This window comes from Cetorhinus maximus, unplaced genomic scaffold, assembly GCF_964194155.1.
Source record: "Cetorhinus maximus unplaced genomic scaffold, sCetMax3.hap1.1 HAP1_SCAFFOLD_1207, whole genome shotgun sequence".
Classification (NCBI taxonomy): domain Eukaryota; kingdom Metazoa; phylum Chordata; class Chondrichthyes; order Lamniformes; family Cetorhinidae; genus Cetorhinus; species Cetorhinus maximus.
Window position 1 is genome coordinate 59,051 of NW_027597149.1, and position 23,986 is coordinate 83,036.

General features: G+C 47.8%; 1 long non-coding RNA gene and 8 other non-coding genes across 10 annotated transcripts in view; all 9 read left to right on the forward strand.

Annotated features, from left to right (window-relative positions):
* LOC144675867 (uncharacterized) overlaps positions 1-23,986 on the forward strand; it is a 53,775-nt gene that overhangs the window by 18,250 nt on the left and 11,539 nt on the right. The window contains exon 3 of one of the 2 annotated variants that reach the window (XR_013575189.1): positions 13,795-13,933. The exons of the other annotated variant lie outside the window; for it this stretch is intronic. This is a non-coding gene — a long non-coding RNA (uncharacterized LOC144675867). Of the gene's footprint in view, positions 1-13,794; positions 13,934-23,986 lie in introns of those variants that run through there. 2 annotated transcript variants of the gene reach the window in all.
* Positions 434-505, forward strand: trnaq-cug (transfer RNA glutamine (anticodon CUG)). Its single transcript has one exon. It is a non-coding gene; the product is annotated as a tRNA-Gln (tRNA).
* trnaq-uug (transfer RNA glutamine (anticodon UUG)) lies at positions 811-882 on the forward strand. Its single transcript has one exon. It is a non-coding gene; the product is annotated as a tRNA-Gln (tRNA).
* On the forward strand, positions 1,843-1,914 carry trnaq-cug (transfer RNA glutamine (anticodon CUG)). The gene has a single exon. It is a non-coding gene; the product is annotated as a tRNA-Gln (tRNA).
* Positions 3,268-3,339, forward strand: trnaq-cug (transfer RNA glutamine (anticodon CUG)). Its single transcript has one exon. It is a non-coding gene; the product is annotated as a tRNA-Gln (tRNA).
* trnaq-cug (transfer RNA glutamine (anticodon CUG)) lies at positions 4,361-4,432 on the forward strand. The gene has a single exon. It is a non-coding gene; the product is annotated as a tRNA-Gln (tRNA).
* On the forward strand, positions 17,088-17,159 carry trnaq-uug (transfer RNA glutamine (anticodon UUG)). Its single transcript has one exon. It is a non-coding gene; the product is annotated as a tRNA-Gln (tRNA).
* On the forward strand, positions 18,124-18,195 carry trnaq-cug (transfer RNA glutamine (anticodon CUG)). Its single transcript has one exon. It is a non-coding gene; the product is annotated as a tRNA-Gln (tRNA).
* On the forward strand, positions 18,501-18,572 carry trnaq-uug (transfer RNA glutamine (anticodon UUG)). Its single transcript has one exon. It is a non-coding gene; the product is annotated as a tRNA-Gln (tRNA).

The window sequence follows — 23,986 nt, forward strand, 5'->3', positions numbered from 1 at the left end:
TTGCAAATTTTCTTGTAGCTCAGCGAAACATCCAAATTTGTAGTACAGCTCGACATCTCGAACTATGTTCACTGGCCATAAATCCCTCTCGCTGGGAGGCTGCCTGAGACTTTGGCAAGCAGTTCGCAACCTGGGTCTCATGGATCACCTTGAGATGACCTGGCAACGCAGATCCGTTGCCTCACCAGGAACAAGCGCGAACTTTCAAACGTAATGATTTGATGAAGCCTTTGAAGAGTTCTCCTAAAATCTCCCCATGTGACTTGTACCAAAATTGTTTGGTATAACCTAGGTGTGAAGTGTCTTGCAAACTCTTCCCTTGTCAATGGCATCAAGTAACGACGTGTCGTTGTCGGTGTTACTGATGCTGCCATATTAAATGAAAGAAGTAATCTTCTTTGAGCAACGATCCAGCAGGAAGTTGCATCCTCTGGGTTCCAAGGTGTAATGGTGAGCACTCTGGACTCTGAATCCAGCGATCCGAGTTCAAATCTCGGTGGAACCTTGTACTTTTGACAATCCCGCCGACAGGTTTGGCAAATTGCGTCTCCTTTACAATTGCCGTGGCGTACGATTCGAGAGGACAAATTTTGAACCAGCTCGCCAGCCGTTGGAATGCGCATGGCTGAGCTGCTTGTGCCAGTTACCTGCACCGTCATTGTTTTGGCTCTTGGCCCTGATCTTTATCTGTCCCATTGAAAGGATGCAACAGTTTGGGTCACAAGAGGAGAAGCATTCGACGGGTCGCTGGGAACTTTGTCGCCAATGTGAATGCAGAAAAGACATGAGCCTTAGGAGAGCAGCTCAGTTGGTTCCATGGTGTAATGGTGAGCACTCTGGACTTTGAATCCAGCGATCTGAGTTCAAATCTGGGTGGAACCAAGTTTCTCGTTTGCCCGGCTGCTGTTAAAATTTGAGGCAGGCGAGTGGAACCCTGAAAAGCTGAGGGTCTTTGCTGATTACCGAGCTTTTTCTGGCCTTCAACTCTTCATATTCATGAGCAATAGGCAGCTCAGGCTGATGCCATATGCCTGAGTTGGAGGCATTGGCTGCACGGCATTTGAAATTCAACAGGCAAGCTCGAAAGCGTTCAAGGGCAGGCAGATATCACTTGAATTTCCTACTTGAAGAGCATCAATTTTTTCCCATATTTCCTGGTCAAGTCTCGTGCACCATTGCCAACAATGCTCATTTTCAGATCATTTGGCAAGAGTGTCATATTACCGAGAAGTAGGGAAGAGAAGCAGCATTGTTACGAGTGGCAGATTGACCGCAGCACTTTCATTTGCAGAGCAGACAATCTTAGGTGCAGAGTAACTGCTGAAGCAATGTGTTGCAAAACATGAAGCCAAAGTGGAATGGTGGACATGAAATTGTCAAGTGCTTGCAATTTTGCTAGCGAGATAGATTTGCAAATTTTCTTGTGTCTCAGCGAAACGTCGCAATTTGCAGTGCAGCTCGACGTCTCAAACTATGTTCACTGGCCATAAATCCCACTCGCTGGGAGGCTGCCTGAGGCTTTGGGAAGCAGTTCGCAACCTGGCTCTCATGGCTCACCTTGAGATGACCTGCCAACGCAGGTCCGTTGCCTCACCAGGAACAAGTGCGCACTTTCAAACGTAATGATTGGATGAAGCCTTTGAAGCGTTCTCCTAAAATCTCCCTATGCGACTTGTGCCAAAATTGTTTGATATAACCTCGGTGTGAAGTGTCTTGCAAATTTTTCCCTTGTCAATGGCATCAAGTAACGACGTGTCGTTGTCGGTGTTATGGTTGCTGCCATATTAAATGAAAGAAGTAATCTTCTTGGAGCAACGATTCAGCACAGAATCTGCACCTCTGGGTTCCATGGTATAATGGTGAGCACTCTGGACTCTGAATCCAGCGATCTGAGTTCAAATCTCAGTGGAACCTTGTACTTTTGACAATCCCGCCAACAGGTTCGGCAAATTGCATCTCCTTTACAATTGCCGTGGCCTACGATTCGAGAGGACTAATTTTGGACCAGCTCGCCTGCCATTGGAATGTGCATGGCTGAGCCTCTTGTGCCAGCTGCCTGCACCGTCATTGTTTTGGCTCTTGGCCCTGATCTTTATCTGTCCCATTGAAAGGATGCAACAGTTTGCGGCACACGAGGAGAACCATTCGAAGGGTCACTGGGAACTTTGGCGCCAATGTGAATGCGGAAAAGACATGAGCCTGAGGACAGCAGCAATGTAGGTTCCATGGTGTAACGGTGAGCAATCTGGACTTTGAATCCAGCGATCCGATTTCAAATCTCGGTGGAACCAAGTTTCTCATTTGCCCGGCTGCTGTTAAAATTAGAGGCAGGCGAGTGGAATCCTGAAGAGCTGAATGTCTTTGCTGATTACTGTGCTTTTTCTGGCTTTCAGCTCTTCATATTGTTGAGCGATAGGCGGCTCAGGCTGATGCCATATGCCTGAGGTGGAGGCATCAGTTGCAATGGCTGCACGTCATTTGAAATTCAAGAAGCAAGCTCGAAAGCATTCAAGGGTAGGCAGATATCACTTGAATTGCCTCCTTGAAGAGCATCAATTTTAACCGGTCTTTCCTGGTCAAGTCTCCTGCACCACCGCTTAGCAATGCTCATTTTCGGATCATTTGGCAAGAGTGTCATATTACCGAGAAGTAGGGAAGAGAAGCAGCATTGTTACGAGTGGCTGCTTGACCGCAGCTCTTTCATTTGCAGAGCAGACAATCTTAGGTGCAGAGCAAGTGCGAGAGCTGAAGCAATGTGTTGCAAAACATGAAGCCAAAGTGGAATGGTGGACATGAAATTGTCAAGCGCTTGCAATTTTGTTAGCCAGATAGATTTGCAAATTTTCTTGTAGCTCAGCGAAACATCGCAATTTGAAGTGCAGCTCGACGTCTCAAACTATGTTCACAGGCCATAAATCCCTCTTGCTGGGAGGCTGCCTGAGACTTTGGCAAGCAGTTCGCAACCTGGATCTCATGGTTCACCTTGAGATGACCGGCCAACGCAGGTCCGTTGCCTCACCAGGAACAAGTGCGCACTTTCAAACCTAATGATTGGATGAAGCTATAGATGAGTTCTTCTAAAATCTCCCCATGCGATCTGTGCCAAAATTGTTTGATAAAAACTAGGTGTGAAGTGTCTTGCAAACTCTTCCCTTGTCAATGGCATCAAGTAACGACGTGTCGTTGTCGGTGTTACTGTTGCTGCCATATTAAATGAAAGAAGTAATCTTCTTGGAGCAACGATTCAGCCAGAAGCTCTATCCTCAGGGTTCCATGGTGTAATGGTGAGCACCCTGGACTCTGAATCCAGCGATCTGAGTTCAAATCTCGGTGGAACCTTGTACTTTTGACAATCCCGCCAACAGGTTCGGCAAATTGCGTTTCCTTTACAATTGCCGTGGCGTACGATTCGAGAGGACAAATTTAGAACCAGCTCGCCTGCCATTCGAATGCGCTTGGCAGCGCCGCTTGTGCCAGCAGCCTGCATCATCATTGTTTTGGCTCTTGGCCCTGCTCTTTATCTGTCCCATTGAAAGGATGCAACAGTTTGCGTCACACGAGGAGAACCATTCGACGGGTCGCTGGGAACTTTGGCGCCAATGTGAATGCAGAAAAGACATGAGCCTGAGGGCGGCAGCAATGTAGGTTCCATGGTGTAACGGTGAGCCCTCTGGACTTTGAATCCAGCGATTCGAGTTCAAATCTGGGTGGAACCAAGTTTCTCGTTTGCCCAGCTGCTGTTTAAATTTGAGGCTGGCAAGTTGAATCCTGAGGAGCTGAGGGTCTTTGCTGATTACTGTGCTTTTTCTGGCTTTCAACTCTTCATATTCTTGAGCGATAGGCGGCTCAGGCTGATGCCATATGCCTGAGGTGGAGGCATCAGTTGCATTGGCTGCACGGCATTTGAAACTCAACAGCCAGATGGATTTGCAAATTTTCTTGTGGCTCAGCGAAACATCTCAATTTGCAGTACAGCTCGACGTCTCGAACTATGTTCACTGGCCATAAATCCCTCTCGCTGGGAGTCTGCCTGAGGCTTTGGCAAGCAGTTCGCAACCTGGGTCTCATGGCTCACCTTGAGATGACCTGGCAACGCAGATCCGTTGCCTCACCAGGAACAAGTGCTTACTTTCAAACGTCATGATTGGATGAAGCCTTTGATGAGTTCTCCTAAAATCTCCCCATGCAACTTGTGCCAAAATTGTTTGATATCACTTAGGTGTGAAGTGTCTTGCAAACTCTTCCCTTGTCAATGGCATCAAGTAACGTCGTGTCGTTGTCTCTGTTACGGTTGCTGCCATATTAAATGAAAGAAGTAATCTTCTTTGAGCAACGATTCAGCCGGAAGCGGCATCCTCTGGGTTCCATGGCGCAATGGTGAGCACTCTGGACTCTGAATCCAGCGATCCGAGTTCAAATCTCGGTGAAACCTTGTACTTTTGACAATCCCGCCGTCAGGTTCAGCAAATTGCGTCTCCTTTACAATTGCCGTGGCGTACGATTCGAGAGGAAAAATTTAGAACCAGCTCGCCTGCCATTGGAATGCGCAGGGCTGAGCCTCTTGAGCCAGTTGCCTGCACCGTCATTGTTTTGGCTCTTGGCCCTGCTCTTTATCTGTCCCATTGAAAGGATGCAGCAGTTTGCGTCGCACGAGGAGAACCATTCGACGGGCCGGTGGGAACTTTGTCGCCAATGTGAATGCAGAAAAGACATGATCCTGAAGCCCACAGCAATGTAGGTTCCGTGGTGTAACGGTGAGCACTAGAGATTTTGAATCCAGCGATCCGAGTTCAAATCTTGGTGTAACCAAGTTTCTCATTTCCCCGAGTACCGTTAAAATTTGAGGCAGTGTGTGGAATCCTGAGGTGCTGGAGGTCTTTGCTGATTACTGTGCTTTTTCTGGCTTTCAACTCCTCATATTCTTGAGCAATAGGCAGCTCAGGCTGATGCCATATGCCTGAGTTGGAGGCAATGGCTACACGGCATTTGAAATTCAGCAGGCAAGCTCGAAAGCATTCAAGGGCAGGCAAATATCATTTGAATTACCTCCTTGAAGAGCATCAATTTTATCCCGTCTTTCCTGATGAAGCCTCGTGCACCACTGCTTAGCAATGCTCATTTTCGGATCATTTGGCTAGACTATCATAATACAGAGAAGTAGGGAAGAGAAGCAGCATTGTTACGAGTGATGCTTGATTGCAGCTCTTTCATTTGCAGAGCAGACAATCTTAGGTACAGAGCAAGTGCGAGAGCTGAAACAATGTGTTGCCAAACATGAAGCCAAAGTGGAATGGTGGACATGAAATTGTCAAGCGCTTGCAATTTTGTTAGCCAGATAGATTTGCAAATTTTCTTGTAGCTCAGCAACACATCGCAATTTGCAGTGCAGCTCGACGTCTCAAACTATGTTCACTGGCCATAAATCCCTCTCCCTGGGAGGCTGCCTGAGACTTTGGCAAGCAGTTCGCAACCTGGGTCTCTTGGTTCACCTTGAGATGACCGGCCAACGCAGGTCCGTTGCCTCACCAGGAACAAGTGCTCACTTTCAAACGTCATGATTGGATGAAGCCTCTGATGAGATTTCCTAAAATCTCCCAATGCGACTTGTGCCAAAATTGTTTGATATAACCTAGGTTTCAAGTGTCTTGCAAACTCTTCCCTTGTCAATGGCATCAAGTAACGACGTGTCGTTGTTGGTGTTACTGATGCTGCCATTTTAAATGAAAGAAGTAATCTTCTTTGAGCATCGATTCAGGCTGAAGAGGCATCCTCTGGGTTCCATGGTGTAATGATGAGCACTCTGGACTCTGAATCCAGCGATCAGAGTTCAAATCTTGGTGGAACCTTGTACTTTTGACAATCCCGCCGACAGGTTTGGCAAATTGCGTCTCCTTTACAGTTGCCGGGGCGTACGATTGGAGAGGAAAAATTTAGAACCAACTCGCCTGCCATTGGAATGCGCAGGGCTGAGCCTCTTGAGCCAGCTGCCTGCACCATCATTGTTTTGGCTCTTGGCCCTGCTCTTTATCTGTCACATTGAAAGGATGCAACAGTTTGCGTCGCACGAGGTGAACCATTCGACGGGTCGCTGGGTACTTTGTCGCCAATGTGAATGCAGAAAAGACGTGATCCTGAGGGCAGCCGCAATGTAGGTTCCATGGTGTAACGGTCAGCACTCTGGACTTTGAATCCAGCGATCCGTGTTCAAATCTCGATGGAACCAAGTTTCTTGTTTGCCCAGCTGCTGTTAAAATTTGAGGCAGGCGAGTGGAACCCTGAAAAGCTGAGGGTCTTTGCTGATTACCGTGCTTTTTCTTCCTTTCAACTCTTCATAATCTTGAGCAATAGGCAGCTCAGGCTGATGCCATATGCCTGAGCTGGAGGCATTGGCTGCACGGCATTTGAAATTCAGCAGGCAAGGTCAAAAGCATTCAAGGGCAGGCAGATATCGTTTGAATTACCTCCTTGAAGAGCATCAATTTTATCCCGTCTTTCCTGATGAAGTCTCGTGCACCACTGCTTAGCAATGCTCATTTTCGGATCATTTGGCAAGAGTGTCATATTACCGCGAAGTAGGGAAGAGAAGCAGCATTGTTTCGAGTGACAGCTTGACAGCAGCTCTTTGATTTGCAGAGCAGACAATCTTAGGTGCAGAGCAAGTGCGAGAGCTGAAGCAACGTGTTGCCAAACATGAAGCCAAAGTGGAATGGTGGACATGAAATTGTTAAGCGCTTGCAATTTTGCTAGCGAGATAGATTTGCAAATTTTCTTGTGGCTCAGCGAAACATCGCAATTTGCAGTGCAGCTCCACATCTCAAACTATGTTCACAGGCCATAAATCCCTCTCCCTGGGAGGCTGCCTGAGACGTTGGCAAGCAGTTCGTAACCTGGGTCTCATGGTTCACCTTGAGATGACCTGGCAACGCAGATCCGTTGCCGTACCAGGAGCAAGTGCGCACTTTCAAACGTCATGATTGGATGAAGCCTCTGATGATTTCTCCTAAAATCTCCCCATGCGACTTGTGCCAAAATTGTTTGATATAACCTAGGTGTCAAGTGTCTTGCAAACTTTTCCCTTGTCAATGGCATCAAGTAACGACGTGTCGTTGTCGGTGTTACTGATGCTGCCATTTTAAATGAAAGAAGTAATTTTCTTTGAGCAATGATTCAGCCAGAGGCAGCATCCTCTGGGTTCCAAGGTGTAATGGTGAGCACTCTGGACTCTGAATCCAGCAATCCGAGTTCGAATCTAGATTGAACCTTGTACTTTTGACAATCCCACCGACAGGTTCGGCAAATTGCGTCTCCTTTACAATTGCCGTGGCGTACGATTCGAGAGGACGAATTTTGAACCAGCTCGCCTGCCATTGGAATGCGTGTGGCTGAGCCTCTTGTGCCAGCTGCCTGCACCGTCATTGTTTTGGCTCTTGGCCCTGCTCTTTATCTGTCCCATTGAAAGGATGCAACAGTTTGCGTCACAAGAGGAGAAGCATTTGACGGGATGCTGGGAACTTTGGCGCCAATGTGAATGCAGAAAAGACATGAGCCTGAGGACAGCAGCTCAGTTGGTTCCATGGTGTAACAGTGAGCACTCGGGACTTTGAATCCAGCAATCCAAGTTCAAATCTGGGTGGAACCAAGTTTCTCATTTGCCCGGCAGCTGTTAAAATTTGAGGCCGGCAAGTGGAATCCTGAAGGTGCTTTAGGTTATGTCTTGCTCTTATTTTCTATTGCAGGAGCAGGCTATTGAGTTGGATGATCAGCCATGATCATATTGAATGGTGCAGCAGGCTCGAGGGGCCGAATGGCCTACTCCTGCTCCTAGTTTCTATGTTTCTAGAACATCAGAAACTATGTCGGGTTTATGCGCAAATCGATCAACTGCAGTGTGTTCCTTGATTTCCTTTGTATTTGCAAAACCTCTGACCGTGTCCACAGATTATGGGCTACTTTGTAAAATTTGAATAAAAATAGCAAGTATTTGAATAGGAAAGGAGGAACTAAAGTGAGCATCGCTCTTCTGGAGAGTGTTCACAATGGCAAAACAGCAAATGGCGGGAGTATTGAACACGCATTTTGTGTCTGCATTCACTGTACAAGACTCCTAAAGATACTTGAAAATGGAGAGAGGAAGGGAGGTAAAACAATGACCATCACCAGGGAAAGGGCACTGGGAAAACTATTAGGACTAAAGGCTGACCAAGCCCCCAGGACCTGAGGCCCACATCCACGGCCTTAAAAGATCAAATCACTGCATCCTGAAAAATGTTACAAATTATATATTGAGAACTTGTCATAAACATCTTTCCTTCAGAAACCCCTGCCTGGTGGATAAGTGAGTTATCTCTGTAGGAACAGGAGATCGGGGGGCGGTTTGAATGGACTTGCCGGTTTTCGATTGATTAAACTGCAAATACAGTGATGTCCTACAGATAAACTGTTTACGGTAAATGTCCTGAGAGGATTAAAAGCTTCCACACTGTCTGTCCAAGTATCAATCCTTCAGCCACATGAAGAGAGCAGAGGGATTGTAAAATACAAAAGGTGAGATGGCAGCTAAACCGTTGACTTGAAGGTGTGAGGCTTGTTTGGAATGTGTCGCATATTTTTAAACTGGAAACCAGGGTTGATCCCAGAAGCAGGAATTTATCTACTACCACACTGGGCTGTTGTGAATTAAAATGTTGTTTTCTGAATAAAAATATTAATCTGCAAGTAACAGAATCTCTTGCACAGAATAACTCACTCCCATCTGCCAGTGCATGGTGTGTGTGTGTGTCTGTGTCTGTTTGTGTATCTATTTGTTCATTTGTATGCCTGTCTCAGCTTGTTTGTACATGTCTATCGCTCTCTCTGACCATCTTTTAACCTCCACAACCATCATTTCACCATTTTAAGTTGGTTCATGGTGGCTATTTTAACTCCAAAGTTCTGTTTCATCACAGCAAGTCTCCATTAATTCTTTACACCAATTGATGGGACTGTGTAGAGGGAACTTAACTCTCGATCCAACCCTGTGTTGTATCAGCCCCGGGAGTGTTTGATGGGGACTGTGCAAGGGGAGTTTCAGTTTATACCTAGCTCCGTGCTCTACCTGCCCTGGGAGAGTTTCATGGGCACTGGGTGGAGGGAACCTTACTGTGTATTTAATGTGTGAAGCCTGGAAGTGTTTGGTTGGAACTCTATGTTAGGACATATATTCTGAATACAATTGTACCCTGCACTGTAGCTGTGCTGGGAGTGTTCACTGGGGACAGTGGAGAGGAAATTTTACTCTGTATCTAATCCTAAATTGTGACAGAACTGGGGGATTGACAGGGAATGTGCAGAGGGAGATTTCCTCCATTTCTAACCCGGTGCTGTGCCTGTCCTGGAAGTGTTTCTGGGGATAGTTCTGACAGACAGAGCTTTCTCTGTATCTAACCTGATGCTGTATCAGTATGGGAGTGTTTGATGGGAGCAGCGTGGATGGAGGTTTACTCTGTGCCTAACCCATAGTGTACCTGTCCTGGGAGTGTTTGATGGAGACAGTGTAGAGGGAGCTTTACTCTGTATCTAACCCCATGCTGTACCTGTCCTGGGAGTGTTTGATGGGGACGGTGTAGAGGGAGCTTTACTCTGTATCTAACCCCGTGCTGTACCTGTCCTGGGAGTGTTTGATGCGGACAGTGTAGAGGGAGCTTTGCTCTGTATCTAACCCCGTGGTGTACCTGTCCTGGGAGTGTTTGATGGGGACGGTGTAGAGGGAGCTTTACTCTGTATCTAACCCCGTGCTGTACCTGCCCTGGGAGTGTTTGATGGGGACAGTGTAGAAGGAGCTTTACTCTGTATCTAACCCCGTGCTGTACCTGCCCTGGGAGTGTTTGATGGGGACAGTGTAGAGGGAGCATTACTCTGTATCTAACCCCATGCTGTACCTGTCCTGGGAGTGTTTGATGGGGACAGTGTAGAGGGAGCTTTACTCTGTACCTAACCCTGTGCTGTACCTGCCCTGGAAGTGTTTGATGGGGACAGTTTAGAGGGAGCTTTACTCTGTATCTAACCCCGTGCTGTACCTGTCCTGGGAGTGTTTGATGGGGACAGTTTAGAGGGAGCTTTACTCTGTATCTAACCCCGTGCTGTACCTGCCCTGGGAGTGTTTGATGGGGACAGTGTAGAGGGAGCATTACTCTGTATCTAACCCCGTGCTGTACCTGTCCTGGGAGTGTTTGATGGGGACAGTGTAGAGGGAGCTTTACTCTGTATCTAACCCCGTGCTGTACCTGTCCTGGGAGTGTTTGATGGGGACAGTGTAGAGGGAGCTTTACTCTATAACTAACCCCATGTTTTCCTGTCCTCCGAATGTTTGCAGATGATGATCAATGTGACCACAGTCGGGGACGGGGGGAACATGTGTTCCCTTTATCTCAGTCATTGCTTTAATTTGTAAGTAGCTGGGGCTTTAGCAGTGATCCTTGTGGCCCCCCGCTAGTACCAGCCTGCCAAGCTGTGTGTGTGTGAGAAAGCATATGAGTGTGGGAGTGTGTTAGAGTCACACGAGGAGACAGGTTTGTTAACATTTTAAAAATCTTCATGTTTAATTTTCAAAACTCTTCACCTCCCTCAGGCAGCTCTGTGCCTCAGGGAGCTCTGTGCCTCAGGGAGCTCTGTGCCTCAGGGAGCTCTGTGCCTCAGGGAGCTCTGTGCCTCAGGGAGCTCTGTGCCTCAGGCAGCTCTGTGCCTCAGGGAGCTCTGTGCCTCAGGGAGCTCTGTGCCTCAGGGAGCTCTGTGTCTCAGGCAGCTCTGTGCCTCAGGGAGCTCTGTGCCTCAGGGAGCTCTGTGCCTCAGGGAGCTCTGTTCCTCAGGCAGCTCTGTGCCTCAGGGAGCTCTGTGCCTCAGGGAGCTCTGTGCCTCAGGGAGCTCTGTGCCTCAGGCAGCTCTGTGCCTCAGGGAGCTCTGTGCCTCAGGGAGCTCTGTGCCTCAGGGAGCTCTGTGCCTCAGGCAGCTCTGTGCCTCAGGGAGCTCTGTGCCTCAGGGAGCTCTGTGCCTCAGGGAGCTCTGTGTCTCAGGCAGCTCTGTGCCTCAGGGAGCTCTGTGCCTCAGGGAGCTCTGTGCCTCAGGGAGCTCTGTTCCTCAGGCAGCTCTGTGCCTCAGGGAGCTCTGTGCCTCAGGGAGCTCTGTGCCTCAGGGAGCTCTGTGCCTCAGGGAGCTCTGTGCCTCAGGCAGCTCTGTGCCTCAGGGAGCTTTGCCCGCGGGCGCTTGTGTGAACTTGCCCGCTCGCCCGTTTCCCCCAACCCCACACAGGCAGCGCTGACCGTCGCCAATCGCGTTTCATGCTGGGCAGGCCTTCATTGGCCGGCGGTCCAGCCCCGATCATGGGCAGCATTCGGCTTCCTGACTGCTCCCACCGAGGCCGCCCGACAAGGGGAAAGTCCTGGCCCATGAGTGTGTTTTTTGAGTGTGTGAATGTGGGTGTAAGAGGGTTTGTCTGTGTGTGTGTGTATTTGTGTCAATCTGAGTGTGTGTGTGTGTGTGTGTGTTTGAAAGTATAAGTGAGTGTGAGTGTAGTGTGTAATTGTGAAAGGATGTGTGAGTGTGTGTGCATGTATCAGGATTTTTGTGAGTCTGAATGTGTGTGTGCGTGAGTGTGTCAGTGTGAGCTTGTCACTATGTGAGAACCAGAGTTTCTACTTGTGAGGATGTGGCAATGTAGGAGAGACAGAGATGGAGAGATAGAGCGACAGAGAAAGGGAGACAGACACAGAGAGGGATTCCCCAATTTTAAAATGATTGTGGATTTTCACTGAGTCGGGTCAGAGGCAGCTTGGGACTTATAGAGAATTTCATAATGAAGTGACATGATGGGATCATTGACACTGAGGGAAACACGCACAGAGACACACACACACACACACACACACACGGAGACACGTACGGACAGACACAGACACACACAGACACACGTGTACGGACAGACACACACACATGGACACACACACACACACGGAGAAACATACGGACAGACACAGACACACACATGGACACACACACACAGACACACACACGGAGAAACATACGGACAGACACAGACACACACATGGACACACACACACAGACACACACACGGAGAAACATACGGACAGACACACACACACGGAGACACGTACGGACAAACACAGACACTTACGTACGGACAGACACATACACATGGACACTTATACACACGGAGACACATACAGACAGACACACACACACGGACATACATGGACACACATACACACACACGGACACACATACACACACACACACGGACACATATGGAGACTCACGGACACATGGACATAACTTGATATTTTGAAACCGTAATGACATTCCCAACATTAAGTGTTAAATGTTAAAAAATAATCAAGTAAAGGCTAAACTTTGCTGTCCTGGGATTAACACTTCAATGGGCAGGAAGGTTCCACAAAGTGTTTGCCCTGGGATTAACACTTCAGGCTTCCTAGGGAGCAGACGGAGAGACATTCCAACATGTCTGAGACTCCGGGGGTTGAAGTCAGCAAACAGCTCACTCGGGATAAATGTGGGCAAGAATGCTTCATTCCTAACCCCAAACCCTCCTCTCCCTCTCTCTCTATCAGGAGAGTAGACACATGTCCCGGGTTGGGATTGTGTGTGTGTGTGTGTGTGTGTGTGTGTTCGTTGTGTGGTTTCTTTCTCTGGTTTATTACTGTACTGTGATGTATTTGTATTTAGGTGTTGCTGTGAGGTGTGGGGGAGGAGGGGTCGTGGGGGTTAGAAGCCTGGGATCTTGCTGTGCTATTTTGTTTAAAAAGCTTCTTGCTTCACCCTTTAACTAATTTTATCTGTTTCTCCTGAGAAATTATTCTTTCAAAAGCTGCGAAATAAAGATCCAGAGGAGGAAAGTTTGGAATCCTTGGACAAGAGCTTCCCCCAGAGGCCTGAGGCCTGTTCTCACCCTATGGAGAAGCCTCCATGTGAGTTCTGCCTGACTATGACCCTGAGGTTTAATTTTCTCTCTGGGACTCTGTTTGTCGTAATGCCTCAGGTTAACAAGTTCCTGTTGGAATGGCAGCCCTGGGACAGGATTTTACGTTCCTGTTGAAGTCAATGGGGTTTAGAATGTCTCGCCGCAGTTTAAGGCTCCGTCTCCGGTGAAATAGGGCCATAAAATTCTGTCCCTGGAGTTTGAGGCCTGGGGTTAAAATACCCGCCTTGCGATTTGACACAAACATGCTGACCCCCCTGGGGACTGAAAAGCAGGACTCACCCCACCTCAAGGGTAAATTAAAAATCCTGAATCTAAAGGCTTAAATGCCTTTTGTGGACAGGGCAGTGTGATAAATTTGGCAGTGGGAGGGTGAGAGATAAACCCGAGAGAGAGAGAGAGAGAGAAAGCTGGAGAAAGAGAAGGGAGAAAGAGGGAGAGTGTTAAACGACAGGAACGTGAGTCTCTGGAGTTCTAACACATATTGAACAATTAACCAGTATCACCAAAAACAAAGATTACCACACTGCTGCCTGTGGGATCTTGCTGTGCATTAATTGCCTGCCGCATTTCCTATCTTGTGACATTGACTGTGCTTTAATAATTAATCCACTGAGTTTAAAACTCTCCAAAGAGCCTGGAATTTAAACTCCTAAATGTTTTAACTGACTGGTTTGTATTTGGATGTTGCTCATTGAGATGGTTTGAGTGTGACAGAGAGGAAACCCTGGGATCTTGCTGTGCTATTTCCCTTCAAAACGTTCTTGTCTTTGAATCACTTTATTTCTCTTTCTCTTCCTCCCCAGCAGGAATTTTCCTTTTTTAAAACTGCCAACGTGAGGAGGAATCCCTGCATAGCTTCCTCCAGAGGGGACCCGGACAGAGGCCTAGTCCACAGGCCTCGCCCAACATGGGCCTCCATGTGAGTTGTGCCTGTTCATTACCCCGAGGTTTAATCTCCTCTCTCTGGGACTTTGTTTTTTTTTGGTGGTGCCTCAGATTAACTAGTTCCAAATTGCGGCCTTGGAGTTTTCAATCCGGTTTGAAGCCTGGGGTTAAAGTAACCCACCCCCTTGTGAATTGACACAAACATGTGGTGTCTGACAGACAGGACTCTCCCCGCCAAGAGGGAAGAGGTTTTGTGTGGAGCAGTGGTTTTGACAGTGAAACGAAAAGCACAGCTGCCAGTTTAATTCAGTTGACTGAGGATCTGATTGTTGAGACTGTCACGTCCGTGCAATGGGAGGGTTTAAATCGGGGAGGGGGGGCACAGGGGCCATTTTAATTCAGTTCAAAATTTCCAAAAGGGGAGATTTCGCTGTCTCAGTCTCTCTCTCTCTCTCTCTAGTCAGTCATCAGATAAAAAGCAGTGCTAAAAACAGCTGATAATACATAAATTTGGGATATTGCTGTGCCAAAAAATGCATTCAGTGTTTCACACTGTGCAACAAAGATTTAAATTTTAAAATCTTGTTATTGTAAAAGCTTTCCTGAGGGGGTGGGAAATGAGGCAGTGAAAACGTGTAAGCGATTGGGATAATTCCCGAATCGCGCTTGTGTTTTAGGCAGGGCGATGAATTTAAAGGATAAATTTGAGAAGCCATTTTTAATGCTGTCTGTCTCTCTCTGTTATGTGTCCCTAACAGAAAGAGGGAGAGAAAGAGAGAGAGAGACATGCAGAGAAGGAAAGAGAGAGGGGAGAGAGGGAGAAAGAGGGAGAAAGAAATGGAGAAAGATAGAGAGAGAGCGAGAGAAAGAAGAGAGAGAGGGAGACAGCGAGGGAGAGAAAGGGGAGAGAGGGAGGGACGAAGAAAGAGAGAGAGAGGGAGAAAGAGGGAGACAGCGAGAGAAACATAGAGAGGGGGAGAGAGAGAAAGAAAGTCAAAGAAAGTAAGAGAGACGGGGAGAGTGAGAGATAGGGGAGAGAGTGAGGGACAGGGGAGAGAGTGAGAGATAGGGGAGAGAGTGAGAGATAGGGGAGAGAGTGAGAGATGGGGAGAGAGTGAGAGATAGGGGAGAGAGTGAGAGATAGGGGAGAGAGTGAGAGATAGGGGAGAGAGTGAGAGATGGGGAGAGAGTGAGGGGAAGAAAGAAATGAGAGTGAATGAGGAGAAACTGAGAGAGAGGGATATAGAGAAAGAAAGGTGAGAGTGTGGGGAAACAGGGAGAGGGAGAGAGAGAAAGGTAAGGGTGAGGAAAAATTGAGAGGAAGGGACAGAGAGAGGGAGAGAGAAAGAGAGACAGGGAGAGAGAGAGAAAGAGAGTCAGAGAATGATAGAGAGAGAGAGAAAGAGGGAGAGAGGGAACAGGGAGAGAGGGGGAAATGGAGTCGGTGGTGTGGGGGTTTGAAGTGAGACAAGATCGGGAGTGGGCGGGTGTCCCCGGTGTGGATTCACTGCCCAGCTCCTCACATCCTTCCAGAAATTGGGATTTGCAAATATAAATCCTGGGTTGGCAATTTTAAAAAGTGTCCTGTGAGCTCAGGGACAGATTTCCTATCTGGAGGGGAACTCACTGCCGCTTGTGGGATCTTGCTGTGCAACACTGGGCTGGAGTCTGCAACAGTGAGCACACTTTTAAAAAACTGGTTCATTGACTGTAAAGCACCCGGGGGTGGGGGGTTGAGGTGTATGTGTGTGTTCTTCTGTATTTCATCTTTTCTTAAATGCATAAGAAACACCAATGTGATTTGTCATTATTTTAATTGGGTGAGGATTAGGGGTTTGGGGAGGGGGTGGGGGATGGTGAAGGAGTGGGCCCCATTTGCCACTTGCTCCTTCCAGCCTTGCCGGTGAGATTTTGGGGTGAGCTGTGGATTGGTCTGTGTGACTGGCCCCCGTTCATGTCCCTGAGGTTTTAGCGCAGGGTCTGTGACTGAGGCCCAAAGGGTTAGAACGTTACAAACTGCGGTTTCCTATTCTTCTCACTGCCTGACATTTCAGACAAGATTTACTCCGTCAATCGACATCACTGAGACAGATTCATCCGGAGATTTACAGGTTGCTGCTTGTGGGATCTTGCTGTGTACACAAAATGGCTGCAGCCTTCCCTACAGAGAGCGGAGAGTGAGGGAGAACTGAGAGACAGCAAAACAAAGGAGGCAGTGGGTGTGAGGGAAGGGACAGGTGTCTGGGGGTCTCCGAGTGTCGTCACTGCCCAGCTCCCAGTCTCAGGAGGAAAGCCCCATTCTCACTCATATTCTTCCAGAGGGCAGGATTTAGTTACAAAACTAAAACTGTGCGACCGAGAGGGTGATTCATGACCAGCTGCTTTGCTATTTTGTGTAGAAGTCTTTATCCCACCCTGTCTTTTCATCAGTTCTCACCTACAACACTTTGACCCGGCTGTTCTCACATTGTGGTGTGTGGGATCTTGCTGTGCGCAAATACCCACTGAATTTCCTAAATCCCAACATTGACCACACTCTTAATTCACTTGGGAGGGCTCAAAGTTAAAGTTGTTAATGTGAAGATGTTATAATCCCCCCCGTATACTGTCGGAGTCATAGACAGTGCCGTGAATTGAGGGTTTAAAGAAATATGCAGCAGTCATTTTCATTCCAGTTTATTGAGGTCCTGTCTCTGTCTCTCCCTTTGGCTTTCCAAGTGCAGGCATGTGAGATGGAGAGAGAGAGAGATATTTTAGGAGAACTCATCAAAGGCTTCATCCAATCATTACGTTTGAAAGTGCGCACTTGTTCCTGGTGAGGCAACGGACCTGCGTTGCCAGGTCATCTCAAGGTGAGCCATGAGACCCAGGTTGCGAACTGCTTGCCAAAGTCTCAGGCAGCCTCCCAGGGAGAGGGATTTATGGCCAGTGAACATAGTTTGAGACGTCGAGCTGCACTGCAAATTGCGATGTTTCGCTGAGACACAAGAAAATTTGCAAATCTATCTGGCTAACAAAATTGCAAGCGCTTGACAATTTCATGTCCACCATTCCACTTTGGCGTCATGTTTGGCAACACATTGCTTCAATGTCCCATTGAAAGGATGCAACAGTTTGTGTCACACGAGGAGAACCATTCGATGGGTCGCTGGGAACTTTGGCGCCAATGTGAATGCAGAAAAGACATGAGCCTGAGGACAGCAGCAATGTAGGTTCCATGGTGTAACGGTGAGCACTCTGGACTTTGAATCCAGTGATCTGAGTTCAAATCTCAGTGGAACCAAGTTACTCGTTTCCATGGCTGCTGTTAAAATTGAAGGCAGGCGAGTAGAAACCTGAAAAGGTGAAGGTCTTTGCTGTTCTCTGTGCTTTTTCTGGCTTTCAGCTCTTCATAATCTTGAGCGAGAGGCGGCTCAGGCAGATGCCATATGCCTGAGTTGGAGGCATTGGCTGCACGGCATTTGAAATTCAACAGGCAAGCTCGAAAGCGATCAAGGGCAGGCAGATATCACTTGATTTGCGTCCTTGAAGAGCATCAATTTTATCCCGTCTTTCCTGGTCAAGTCTCGTGCACCACTGCTTAGCAATGCTCATTTTTGGATCATTTGGCAAGAGTGTCATATTACCGAGAAGTAGGGAAGAGAAGCAGCATTGTTACGAGTGGCTGCTTGACCGCAGCTCTTTCATTTGCAGAGCAGACAATCTTAGGTGCAGAGCAAGTGCGAGAGCTGAAGCAATGTGTTGCCAAACATGAAGCCAAAGTGGAATGGTGGACATGAAATTGACAAGCGCTTGCAATTTTGTTAGCCAGATAGATTTGCAAATTTTCTTGTGTCTCAGCGAAACATCGCAATTTGCAGTGCAGCTCGACATCTCGAACTATGTTCACTGGCCATAAATCCCTCTCCCTGGGAGGCTGCCTGAGGCTTTGGCAAGCAGTTCGCAACCTGGGTCTCATGGCTCACCTTGAGATGACCTGGCAACGCAGATCCGTTGCCTCACCAGGAACAAGTGCGCACTTTGAAACGTAATGATTGGATGAAGCTTTTGATGAGTTCTCCTAAAATCTCCCCATGCGACTTGTGCCAAAATTGTTTGATATAACCTAGGTGTGAAGTATCTTGCAAACTCTTCCCTTGTCAATGGCATCAAGTAACGACGTGTCGTTGTCGCTGTTACAGTTGCTGCCATTTTAAATGAAAGAAGTAATCTTGGAGCAACGATTCAGCAACAAGGGGCATCGTCTGGGTTCCATGGTGTAACGGTGAGCACTCTGGACTCTGAATCCAGCGATCCGAGTTCAAATCTCGGTGGAACCTTATACTTTTGACAATCCCGCCGACAGGTTCGGCAAATTGCGTCTCCTTTACAATTGCCGTGGTGTACGATTCGAGAGGACGAATTTTGAACCAGCTCGCCTGCCATTGGAATGCGCATGGCTGAGCTGCTTGTGCCAGCTGCCTGCACCATCATTGTTCTGGCTGTTGGCCCTGCTCTTTGTCTGTCCCATTGAAAGGATGCAACAGTTTGCGTCACACGAGGAGAAGCATTTGACGGGTCGCTGGGAACTTTGGCGCCAATGTGAATGCAGAAAAGACATGATCCTGAGGACTGCAGTAATGTAGGTTCCATGGTGTAACGGTGAGCACTCTGGACTTTGAATCCAGCAATCCGAGTTCAAATCTCGGTGGAACCAAGTTTCTCGTTTGCCCGGCTGCTGTTAAAATTTGAGGCAGGCGAGTGGAATCCTGAAGGTGCTTTAGGTTATGTCTTGCTCTTATTTTCTATTGCAGGAGCAGGCGATTGAGTTGGATGATCATATTGAATGGTGCAGCAGGCTCGAGGGGCCGAATGGCCTACTCCTGCTCCTAGTTTCTATGTTTCTAGAACATCAGAAACTATGTCGGGTTAATGCGCAAATCGATTCAACTTCAGTGTGTTCCTTGTTCTCCTTTGTATTTGCAAAACCTCTGAACGTGTCCACAGATTATGGGCTACTTTGTAAAATTTGAATAAAAAATAGCAAGTATTTGAATAGGAAAGGAGGAACTAAAGTGAGTGTCGCTCTTCTGGAGAGTGTTCACAATGGCAAAACAGCAAATGGCGGGAGTATTGAACACGCATTTTGTGTCTGCATTCACTGTACAAGACTCCTAAAGATACTTGAAAATGGAGAGAGGAAGGGAGGTAAAACAATGACCATCACCAGGGAAAGGGCACTGGGAAAACCATTAGGACTAAAGGCCCCAGGACCTGAGGCCCACATCCACGGCCTTAAAAGATCAAATCACTGCATCCTGAAAAATGTTACAAATTGTATATTGAGAACTTGTCATAAACATCTTTCCTTCAGAAACCCCTGCCTGGTGGATAAGTGAGTTATCTCTGTAGGAACAGGAGATGGGGGCGGTTTGAATGGACTTGCCAGTTTTCGATTGATTAAACTGCAAATACAGTGATGTCCCTTTCAGATAAACTGTTTACGGTAAATGTCCTGAGAGGATTAAAAGCTTCCACACTGTCTGTCCAAGTGTCAATCCTTCAGCCTCATGAAGAGAGCAGAGGGATTGTAAAATACAAAAGGTGAGATGGCAGCTAAACCGTTGACTTGAAGGTGTGAGGCTTGTTTGGAATGTGTCGCATATTTTTAAACTGGAAACCAGGGTTGATCCCAGAAGCAGGAATTTATCTACTACCACACTGGGCTGTTGTGAATTAAAATGCTGTTTTCTGAATAAAATAATTAAACTGCACGTAACAGAATCTCCTGCACAGAATAACTCACTCCCATCTGCCAGTGCATGGTGTGTGTGTGTGTCTGTGTCTGTTTGTGTATCTATTTGTTCATTTGTATGCCTGTCTCAGCTTGTTTGTACATGTCTATCGCTCTCTCTGACCATCTTTTAACCTCCACAACCATCATTTCACCATTTTAAGTTGGTTCATGGTGGCTATTTTAACTCCAAAGTTCTGTTTCATCACAGCAAGTCTCCATTAATTCTTTACACCAATTGATGGGACTGTGTAGAGGGAACTTAACTCTCGATCCAACCCTGTGTTGTATCAGCCCCGGGAGTGTTTGATGGGGACTGTGCAAGGGGAGTTTCAGTTTATACCTAGCTCCGTGCTCTACCTGCCCTGGGAGAGTTTCATGGGCACTGGGTGGAGGGAACCTTACTGTGTATTTAATGTGTGAAGCCTGGAAGTGTTTGGTTGAAACTCTATGTTAGGACATATATTCTGAATACAATTGTACCCTGCACTGTAGCTGTGCTGGGAGTGTTCACTGGGGACAGTGGAGAGGAAATTTTACTCTGTATCTAATCCTAAATTGTGACAGAACTGGGGGATTGACAGGAAAAGTGCAGAGGGAGATTTCCTCCATTTCTAACCCTGTGCTGTGCCTGTCCTGGAAGTGTTTCTGGGGATAGTTCTGACAGACAGAGCTTTCTCTGTATCTAACCTGATGCTGTATCAGTATGGGAGTGTTTGATGGGAGCAGCGTGGATGGAGGTTTACTCTGTGCCTAACCCATAATGTACCTCCCCTGGGAGTGTTTGATGGAGACAGTGTAGAGGGAGCTTTACTCTGTATCTAACCCCATGCTGTACCTGTCCTGGGAGTGTTTGATGGGGACTGTGTAGAGGGAGCTTTACTCTGTATCTAACCCCGTGCTGTACCTGTCCTGGGAGTTTTTGATGGGGACAGTGTAGAGGGAGCTTTACTCAGTATCTAACCCCGTGCTGTACCTGTCCTGGGAGTGTTTGATGGGGACGGTGTAGAGGGAGCTTTACTCTGTATCTAACCCCGTGCTGTAGCTGTCCTGGGAGTGTTTGATGCGGACAGTATAGAGGGAGCTTTACTCTGTATCTAACCCCGTGGTGTACCTGTCCTGGGAGTGTTTGATGGGGACGGTGTAGAGGGAGCTTTACTCTGTATCTAACCCCGTGCTGTACCTGCCCTGGGAGTGTTTGATGGGGACAGTGTAGAAGGAGCTTTACTCTGTATCTAACCCCGTGCTGTACCTGCCCTGGGAGTGTTTGATGGGGACAGTGTAGAGGGAGCTTTACTCTGTATCTAACCCCGTGCTGTACCTGCCCTGGGAGTGTTTGATGGGGACAGTTTAGAGGGAGCTTTACTCTGTATCTAACCCCATGCTGTACCTGTCCTGGGAGTGTTTGATGGGGACAGTGTAGAGGGAGCTTTACTCTGTATCTAACCCCGTGCTGTACCTGCCCTGGAAGTGTTTGATGGGGACAGTTTAGAGGGAGCTTTACTCTGTATCTAACCCCGTGCTGTACCTGTCCTGGGAGTGTTTGATGGGGACAGTTTAGAGGGAGCTTTACTCTGTATCTAACCCCGTGCTGTACCTGTCCTGGGAGTGTTTGATGGGGACAGTGTAGAGGGAGCTTTACTCTATAACTAACCCCATGTTTTCCTGTCCTCCGAATGTTTGCAGATGATGATCAATGTGACCACAGTCGGGGACGGGGGGAGCATGTGTTCCCTTTATCTCAGTCATTGCTTTAATTTGTAAGTAGCTGGGGCTTTAGCAGTGATCCTTGTGGCCCCCCACTAGTACCAGCCTGCCAAGCTGTGTGTGTGTGAGAAAGCATATGAGTGTGGGAGTGTGTTAGAGTCACACGAGGAGACAGGTTTGTTAACATTTTAAAAATCTTCATGTTTAATTTTCAAAACTCTTCACCTCCCTCAGGCAGCTCTGTGCCTCAGGGAGCTCTGTGCCTCAGGGAGCTCTGTGCCTCAGGGAGCTCTGTGCCTCAGGGAGCTCTGTGCCTCAGGGAGCTCTGTGTCTCAGGCAGCTCTGTGCCTCAGGGAGCTCTGTTCCTCAGGCAGCTCTGTGCCTCAGGGAGCTTTGCCCGCGGGCGCTTGTGTGAACTTGCCCGCTCGCCCGTTTCCCCCAACCCCACACAGGCAGCGCTGACCGTCGCCAATCGCGTTTCATGCTGGGCAGGCCTTCATTGGCCGGCGGTCCAGCCCCGATCATGGGCAGCATTCGGCTTCCTGACTGCTCCCACCGAGGCCGCCCGACAAGGGGAAAGTCCTGGCCCATGAGTGTGTTTTTTGAGTGTGTGAATGTGGGTGTAAGAGGGTTTGTCTGTGTGTGTGTGTATTTGTGTCAATCTGAGTGTGTGTGTGTGTGTGTGTGTGTTTGAAAGTATAAGTGAGTGTGAGTGTAGTGTGTAATTGTGAAAGGATGTGTGAGTGTGTGTGCATGTATCAGGATTTTTGTGAGTCTGAATGTGAGTGTGTGCGTGAGTGTGTCAGTGTGAGTTTGTCACTATGTGAGAACCAGAGTTTCTACTTGTGAGGATGTGGCAATGTAGGAGAGACAGAGATGGAGAGATAGAGCGACAGAGAAAGGGAGACAGACACAGAGAGGGATTCCCCAATTTTAAAATGATTGTGGATTTTCACTGAGTCGGGTCACAGGCAGCTTGGGACTTATAGAGAATTTCATAATGAAGTGACATGATGGGATCATTGACACTGAGGGAAACACGCACAGAGACACACACACACACACACACACGGAGACACGTACGGACAGACACAGACACACACAGACACACGTGTACGGACAGACACACACACATGGACACACACACACACACGGAGAAACATACGGACAGACACAGACACACACATGGACACACACACACAGACACACACACGGAGAAACATACGGACAGACACAGACACACACATGGACACACACACACAGACACACACACGGAGAAACATACGGACAGACACACACACACGGAGACACGTACGGACAAACACAGACACTTACGTACGGACAGACACATACACATGGACACTTATACACACGGAGACACATACAGACAGACACACACACACGGACATACATGGACACACATACACACACACGGACACACATACACACACACACACGGACACATATGGAGACTCACGGACACATGGACATAACTTGATATTTTGAAACCGTAATGACATTCCCAACATTAAGTGTTAAATGTTAAAAAATAATCAAGTAAAGGCTAAACTTTGCTGTCCTGGGATTAACACTTCAATGGGCAGGAAGGTTCCACAAAGTGTTTGCCCTGGGATTAACACTTCAGGCTTCCTAGGGAGCAGACGGAGAGACATTCCAACATGTCTGAGACTCCGGGGGTTGAAGTCAGCAAACAGCTCACTCGGGATAAATGTGGGCAAGAATGCTTCATTCCTAACCCCAAACCCTCCTCTCCCTCTCTCTCTATCAGGAGGGTAGACACATGTCCCGGGTTGGGATTGTGTGTGTGTGTGTGTGTGTGTGTGTTCGTTGTGTGGTTTCTTTCTCTGGTTTATTACTGTACTGTGATGTATTTGTATTTAGGTGTTGCTGTGAGGTGTGGGGGAGGAGGGGTCGTGGGGGTTAGAAGCCTGGGATCTTGCTGTGCTATTTTGTTTAAAAAGGTTCTTGCTTCACCCTTTAACTAATTTTATCTGTTTCTCCTGAGAAATTATTCTTTCAAAAGCTGCGAAATAAAGATCCAGAGGAGGAAAGTTTGGAATCCTTGGACAAGAGCTTCCCCCAGAGGCCTGAGGCCTGTTCTCACCCTATGGAGAAGCCTCCATGTGAGTTCTGCCTGACTATGACCCTGAGGTTTAATTTTCTCTCTGGGACTCTGTTTGTCGTAATGCCTCAGGTTAACAAGTTCCTGTTGGAATGGCAGCCCTGGGACAGGATTTTACGTTCCTGTTGAAGTCAATGGGGTTTAGAATGTCTCGCCGCAGTTTAAGGCTCCGTCTCCGGTGAAATAGGGCCATAAAATTCTGTCCCTGGAGTTTGAGGCCTGGGGTTAAAATACCCGCCTTGCGATTTGACACAAACATGCTGACCCCCCTGGGGACTGAAAAGCAGGACTCACCCCACCTCAAGGGTAAATTAAAAATCCTGAATCTAAAGGCTTAAATGCCTTTTGTGGACAGGGCAGTGTGATAAATTTGGCAGTGGGAGGGTGAGAGATAAACCCGAGAGAGAGAGAGAGAGAGAAAGCTGGAGAAAGAGAAGGGAGAAAGAGGGAGAGTGTTAAACGACAGGAACGTGAGTCTCTGGAGTTC